The sequence below is a fragment of the Athene cunicularia genome, assembly GCF_003259725.1.
Source record: "Athene cunicularia isolate RWA chromosome 7 unlocalized genomic scaffold, athCun1 chr7_part1, whole genome shotgun sequence".
In the NCBI taxonomy this organism is placed as follows: Eukaryota; Metazoa; Chordata; class Aves; order Strigiformes; family Strigidae; genus Athene; species Athene cunicularia.
Window position 1 is genome coordinate 36,594,349 of NW_020799107.1, and position 7,064 is coordinate 36,601,412.

The following is a 7,064-nucleotide window of genomic DNA, read 5'->3' on the forward strand; positions in this document are numbered from 1 at the left end:
AAACAAAAGGACATGAAGTAGTCTGTAAGTGGTGTGCTGGATTATTGCTGTTAAAAATACTGAATCTGAAGAACAGAAAGTGACTGAGACATCACGAAACGTTTTTTTTTCTCCAGTAAATACCTAGTTTTGAGTGGAGACCCCAGTGTGACAAAACTGCCCAAGGAAGGAAGGAAGGAGGAATGTGGTGTGTATCATCCCTTTATATTATAGAAAAAAAAAGTATAGGAAATTGAAGGAAAATGTATTTTCCTTCAGAGGTGCTTAAATTCATGCTGTGTGTGCATGAAAAGGCTGCTGCAGGAAGCTCCGTGTCAAAGGACAGTAACAAATAAGGAAAGTTTTGCCATTATGCTCAGAACTTGCATCCACATCCTGCGCTCATTGCAGGGTGGCAGGGGGACATGGCTGTCCCTGCCTCTCCCTCGCAGCCGTCGGTCAGAGCAGAGCAGCCGTGTGGCTCGTGGCTGCTCTGTGTGAGGTCGGGCTGGTAGTCACGGTGCCGCTTGGGGAACTCTGTCCTGCCTGAGCATGTGTGTCAGCAGTGGGAAGCAATGTTCCCCCTTGGAATTCTTGGGGCCCTTTCCCATGGCTCTGCCATGGACTCCACCAGCTGCGGACATCCTTACTTGATTTTTTTTTTTTTTTCCCTCTGTGTATACCTCCTAAGTATAAGAAATTGAGGAAAATGTAGTACAGAGGAAGCCTGTGTTATTGTCCTGCATTTCACGTCTGTGGAGCAGAGCCCCGGGCCCGCAGCTCTGCAGCGTGCAAGTCATCACCAGCCCAAGTGCAGCAAAACTTCTCCTGCTCTGAAAATTGGTTCCCTCGAGTGGAAGGGGGCAGGACTGTCTCCACTGGTAGCTCATTCTTTGATGGTGCAGCGCTCTGTGCTGACATAATTAATGAGGCAAACTGAAAAACGGAGCTGCCTTGTTTCATCTAGGCGCTCTGCGCAGCGGGATGTTGTAGCCGTGAGAAGTGGCATCATCAACCCTCAGTTTTCAACCAAGAAGGAAAAGTATGTGGTGCCGTGGAGTGGTTTGGGTTGGAAGGGACATTAAAGCCCATGCAGTGCCACCCCCTGCCCTGGGCAGGGCCACCTTCCACTAGCCCAGGTTGCCCAAAGCCCCGTCCAACCTGGCCTTGAACCCTTCCAGGGAGGGGGCAGCCACAGCTTCTCTGGGCAACCTGTGCCAGGGCCTCACCCCCCTCACAGGGGAGAATTTCGTCCTTGGATCTAATATAAATCTCCTCTCTTTCAGTTTAAATCTATTACCCCACATCACTACCCCTCTGATGACCAGTCCCTCCCCCAGTTCCTGCAGCCCCTTTCAGCCCTGGGGGGCCGCTCTAAGGTCTCCCCGGAGCCTTCTCTTCTCCAGCTGAACCCCCCAACTCTCCCAGCCTGTCCTCACAGGGGGGCTCCAGCCCCCCCAGCATCTCCGTGGCCTCCTCTGGCCCCGCTCCAGCAGGTCCGTGTCCTTCTGCTGTTGGTGCCCCAGAGCTGGACCCAGCCCTGCAGGGGGGTCTCCCAGAGCGGAGCAGAGGGGGAGAATCCCCCCCCTGGCCCTGTGCCCACCCTGCTCTGGGTGCAGCCCAGCACATGGGTGGTACTTGTGGAAGGACAGTTTTGGGGGTTTGGCAGCACCACAGCAGAGGGGAGTTTGGGTGAGGTGGTGTCTGGCCGAGCCGAGCCTCTGTGGTGGAAAGCAGGGCCAGCCCGCAGCCAGCCTAAGGCCAAGGAAGCTGAGGTAACCCGCTGCATTGTTTGCCATATGTTTCCAATCAATATTTTTTTGGCTACTTCTGAGAATTAGCTGGTCTGATCTCACTGGGGTGCGAGGGCCATGAGGAACAGCGCTGCCTTCTCCCTGCAGCGGCGTCTGGCTGGGGCCGAGCATGGCCTTTTCCCTGTATTGCATGGTGCGCAAAAAAACCTCACTGAAGAAGTCACTATTTTTTTTTATAATTCTTATTTTTACTACCTGGAGGAGATGTGTCTCCCTGAGGCAATATGTTGCAGCTGAGGGCATTGCTGCTTTGAGGTGAACGGTCTGGTTGGCTCCCGAACAAGCATAACCCACTTCTGTGGGCTAAGTGATGGAATGAGGTGGATAGTGGTCTTGGCAAATCCTCCAAAGAGTAGAGGGGGCAAGGGAAGGAGGAAGTTCTTCAACAAATTAGAAGTTAATAGCAAGTTATTGCAGATTAGTCAGAAGCAAGATCAGGATGGAAAGACTTTTTTGTGCATTTTTTTTTTTTATCTCTTAACCTCATAGATGCCAACCTTTTATTTTATGTGAGAACACAACAGGCAGGAGCCCAGCACAAAGGGGTAGAAGGGATCTGAGCCCCAAAATGGAGCTGAGTTAAAGAAAACACCAATATGACAGTATTTCCCTTGGTATTTAGAGACCAGGTTTTTCTGCCGGGAAGGTCTTTGACTTGCACTGTCGTTTGAGCAGGTTCAGCGATGCAGCGTGTTCTTCATCCCTCTGGGTCAGGAGCTGGGGGAAGCAGCAGGCCTGAGTTAGCCCATGGGGGGTGAGAGCTGGCAGTCTTCCTTGGAGGTTGGCTACCCGAACGGCTGTGGCCGAGCGGCCAGTGGAGCGTGGCAGGACGAGGCTTGTCATGGGAGAGCGGAGGGATGGTGCTGGGGCAGGAGACGGAGGGGAGTTTGCCTCCTCTGGGGAGAGGAACCTGGTCAAACTTGTGATGGGCTTGTGCAAAATCACCCCCAGGTCCCTCCCAGCCAGGTTTTAACTGGCGAGTATTTCAATGTGCACGTAGGGACTCAGGAAGACGGAAGCGAAAGCAAGGGTATAGTCATGAAATTACGGACTCCTTTTCCTTGTACCTCGTCCTGTATAGGCTTGTTCGATATGTTGGGTTCACAGGTGCAGACAATAATCATGTTTCCCACTGAGGAGGGCATTGTACTTTGTTGTTTTTTGTTTTTTGTTTTTTGTTTTTTTTTTTTTTAATATTACAGCTTTTAAAAGTCACAACAATGCTTTTAAACAACTACTATGTAAAGCAAATAAACAGGAACTGTTCTCCTCAGTCTGGATGAGGAGATGAGGGAAATGGGGGGACCTGAGGGAGCGTGGGACCGATGCTGTTTGGGTTTTCAGCACAGTGCTGTCGGAAGGATGGCTAGATGCAGAGCTCCAGCATGCTTTAGGAGTAGCTCCTGCATGCAGGATCTGGCCTTTCTGAAGGTGGATGGAAGCCCCGCTGCAGCCAAAAGCTGCCCAGCCCCTCGGCCGTGCCTGCAGCACACGGCCGGCGTGGCACACGTAACTAATTTCTGCTTAGTCTGGAAAACATGCAGAGTATTGGTGGGAAACGTTTAAAATCCCTTCGCGGCTGCCTCCTCTTGCCTTTACGTGAGGAGGGGCGACTTGCTGGACTCAAGTTTTAAGAGCGTGCTCGCTCTTTTGTGTAAAAAAAAAAAAAAAAAAAAAAAAAAAAAAAAAATGCCCACTCGCCACCGTTCTGCGCGGGGCCGCAGCTGCAGGTGCTGCTGCCCGGGGAGAGCCGCTCGGGGATGCTTTCACGCCAGACGCCTTAGCGTGGGCCAAACCAGTCTGACTGGCTGCGGTGCGTAAAGGCAGATCTACTCTTGCTCTGTCCCCTTTGCTCTGTTTCAGACCAGTCCCACCAGTCCGCAGTGCAGGACTGGTAGCCACCACCTTTCCAGGCACCCTCTAAACAAAGTAGGTGGCCACCGCAGGCTTGTTAAGCTCTGCTCTGACCGCCCCAGCTTGTGCCACCTCTGCAGCATCCCCAGGTCTGCAACGGTGCAGCGGCTTCCACGTGCCTGGTCTTGCCTTCCTCCGTGGAGCTGTGTAACACTTCTGGCTTTTTTAAAAAAAGCTTTGTAGCATGAAACATCTTCTGTTTTCTTGTTCTCCTGGGCTGGATACTGTGCATGGTCCTCGCCTGCGTGATAGCTGCAGTTTCCGAAAGGTTTCTTGGGCTGAACTCATGACCCAAAGCTCTTGTGGGTGTAGGACGGGCTTGTGTGAATTGGAGCGTGCGGCAGCAGCCCCAGCCAGCTTCCTGCTCTCCAGCGGTTATTTGTCTTTGCTTTATATACAATCGCTGGCTGAACGCTCTTTTTCAGGTTTTAAGTTGGAGGAGGATTTCTGAAGGTAGTGTGTGTTTTGAAGGCAGAGCTGACGCGTCCAAGAGTTAAATGATGCCTGGAGTACTGAAACACTGAGAATTTTCCATAGATAATAACGGAGAAGTTATTGCAAAAGTAGCTGTTATTAAAAACAGTCGCAAACCAAACTGTCGGGAGATATTTTATCTCTTACAGAAAGTAAAAAGATAAAATGTTTGATCCAGGCAGTGAAATCTTAACTGAATTTAAGCTAAGAAGGATTTTTGCTGTTTTCTTCTCAATGACCAGGATTTCAGTTCTCTATTCAGACTTTTTAAAATTTCCAGGCTTGGGTCTAATTTAAGTGCCGCTTTCCATCTTGTGTAAGACCAGTCATAACTTCACGGAGCAGTTCCTCTGTCTGTGGGAGCTGGCCGGCGTCTTGCAGGAAGAGGTCCCATTTGGTGATGAGCCTGGCTTGCGATCCCACGCAGGGAAAATTCCCAGTGACTTCAAAAGGAAGTATATGGGGAGCAGGGAACACAGGATCAAACCCCAGAGATTATATTTTTTTATGGAAATCTATTCAGATGAGCCACTGAAACACCTAAAACCAACAAGCTGGCTAAATAGTCTTTTTGCATGCTGCATTTATTTATCTTGTAGGTGGCTCACCAGTTTGGAAGGACGGCTCTGTTTCAGGTGAATTTGTGTAAGAGCCTAAGGTTGCTCCAGTTGCTCCCTACCCTCTTCTCACCTTTTGTCATCTTAGATGGCAGTTTAATGGGTTCAGGAACAGTATTTTTGTCTTAGCTGGGGAAACAATGAGCTCAAGCAGCAACAGCAGCCATCATAAAAAGCCAAATTAATTCCCGATGAGTTTGCATCACTTCGCATCGGTTGTGGTTCTGGCAGTTTGGTTCTTGCTGTGCACAAATGACATTTAGGGATGAGTAGAGCTGTTCAGTTACTTTGGAGGTTTTTCAGCCTTGAGCTCCTGGGAGCACGAATGTCACCTGTCCTGCTCGTGGGGCTGTGCCCCTTCCTTAGTGAGCACACGCAGAGGGTTTTGAGCTCTCAGGATGAAAAACACTCTTGTGAGTGCCAGGTGTTGAAGTAGTCACTGGCAGGGCAGCACAGCCCCCGGAGCAAGATTCAACGGAGCCAAGGTAACACAGAAAAGTAAACAGTATCTCGCTGAGAGCTGGGGCTTGTGTGGCGAGTTGAGAGGTTGTGCTGCGCGTTGTGCCAGGAGAGGCACGGCCCAGCAGCTCGGCAGAAGGTAACGGCGGGGTGGCCACTGCAGGCCGGTCCATCTCTTTAAATAGCACTTTAAATACAGCAGGAGGATTTTAGGGCTAGCTTTATGAAGGTTGTAACCAACGCGGCCTCGTTGGACGTCTTCAGGCGCTGCTATGAAAATACAGCACCTTGCCACCGAGGAGAGTTCACGGGCACAAGTGTGTGGTGGGCAGAGCTCAGTCATCTTATGTGATATTCTTAATATTGCAAGGACAGGTTTACTTTAAAAAAAGCTTTTATTCCCTTTTCTAGTTGTGATCGGTTTTCATTTCCACAGTAATTTTTTAACCGCAGATTTATATTTTTGCTGCGTGAAGAGCTAAATAAAAGAATGCCAAAAGCCTAACTTTTAAGTTGTTATTCTGATTTCTGTCCAAAAAGTAATTGTTTACTTTACCATTGCAAATATGTACACATGGCACCAGCAGCTGGCTGAAATTATTTTGGGCCAGATTCTGCTTTCTTTGAAAGGGGGCGTCATTTCAAAATAATCCCTTTGCCTGGACTCTTCCTGGGCAAAGTTCTGAACCTGGGGGGTTGTGAGTATGTGTTGTGTGTACGTATACAAAATTTTTGTGTTAGTGTAGTAAGTGAGCAAAATACTTTGTTTACAACCCTCACCCCCTTCTCTGTCTTCTCTTTGACCCAAATGCCTGAATCTAACAGGTTTGTTCTTCGGGCTGCCAAGGAGGGTCAGAAAGATTATGGGATTTATCTCATGAAGCAGCCAGCACACAGCACACGTATGGTGATCGACACACACAGTGTCTAGGAAGTCACTGCAACAATGGAGATACTTTCCTTGTACTTCTCTTTAAAGGGGGTAGAAACAAAATGATTGGAGTTATTTGGGATGGGAACAAGGAAATGCATTCTGTGAGTGAAAGGTGGTGTTGGATCCGGAGTGCTCCAGAACAGCAGTTTTGTTTTTTTTCCGGCTTATTGGGAATGCTTTTCTCCTGAGCACGTTTACAGGCATTACTCTCAGAACCCAGGTATATTCCAGAGTTACTGGGATAAACAGTGCTGTAGTAGGTAGGATCCGAGGTGTAAACTGTGTGTGCCACAGCCAGCCCACAAGTGCTGGTCCCGTTGCTTTCAGAGGAGCTGTGTGTGTATACAGGGCATGTATAGTTAACAGTGCTTGGTTTTGGTTTTTCCTCAAGGTCCCTACAGTTTTCTTTTCAGAGCCCTGAGGATTGTTAAATTTTGAAGGCAACCAAACTCTGGGGGTAATGAGTTATGCAAATAGAGTTAAGGAGAGGGTCAAACTATGAGAAAGAAACAGAGAGAATGGTGTCGTCCTTCCCGGGATGGTGTCCGGGCACAAGGCTGTAACACGAGTTCATCCTGTACTTTCGTAGTCTTCAACATGAATTTAGGACTTTTTTGAAACATCCTATAGAAATTTCAGTTCCTGAATAGTTAAATAACTAAATAATCTTAGAAGGCACATTAGTGTGTCTCCTCTCAAACTCAGTTTGGCAGAAAGCTCTGTTTGCAGAAATATTAATAAAATGGTGGGTGATTCACGTAGGCTTTGTGAAGCTTAATTGATTCAGGTTCATAAAGAACTTTGATCCAAGAATGAAAGGCATTCAACAGATGTGAACAATTCCAAGTGACAATTATCCTTTATGTGGAGGTA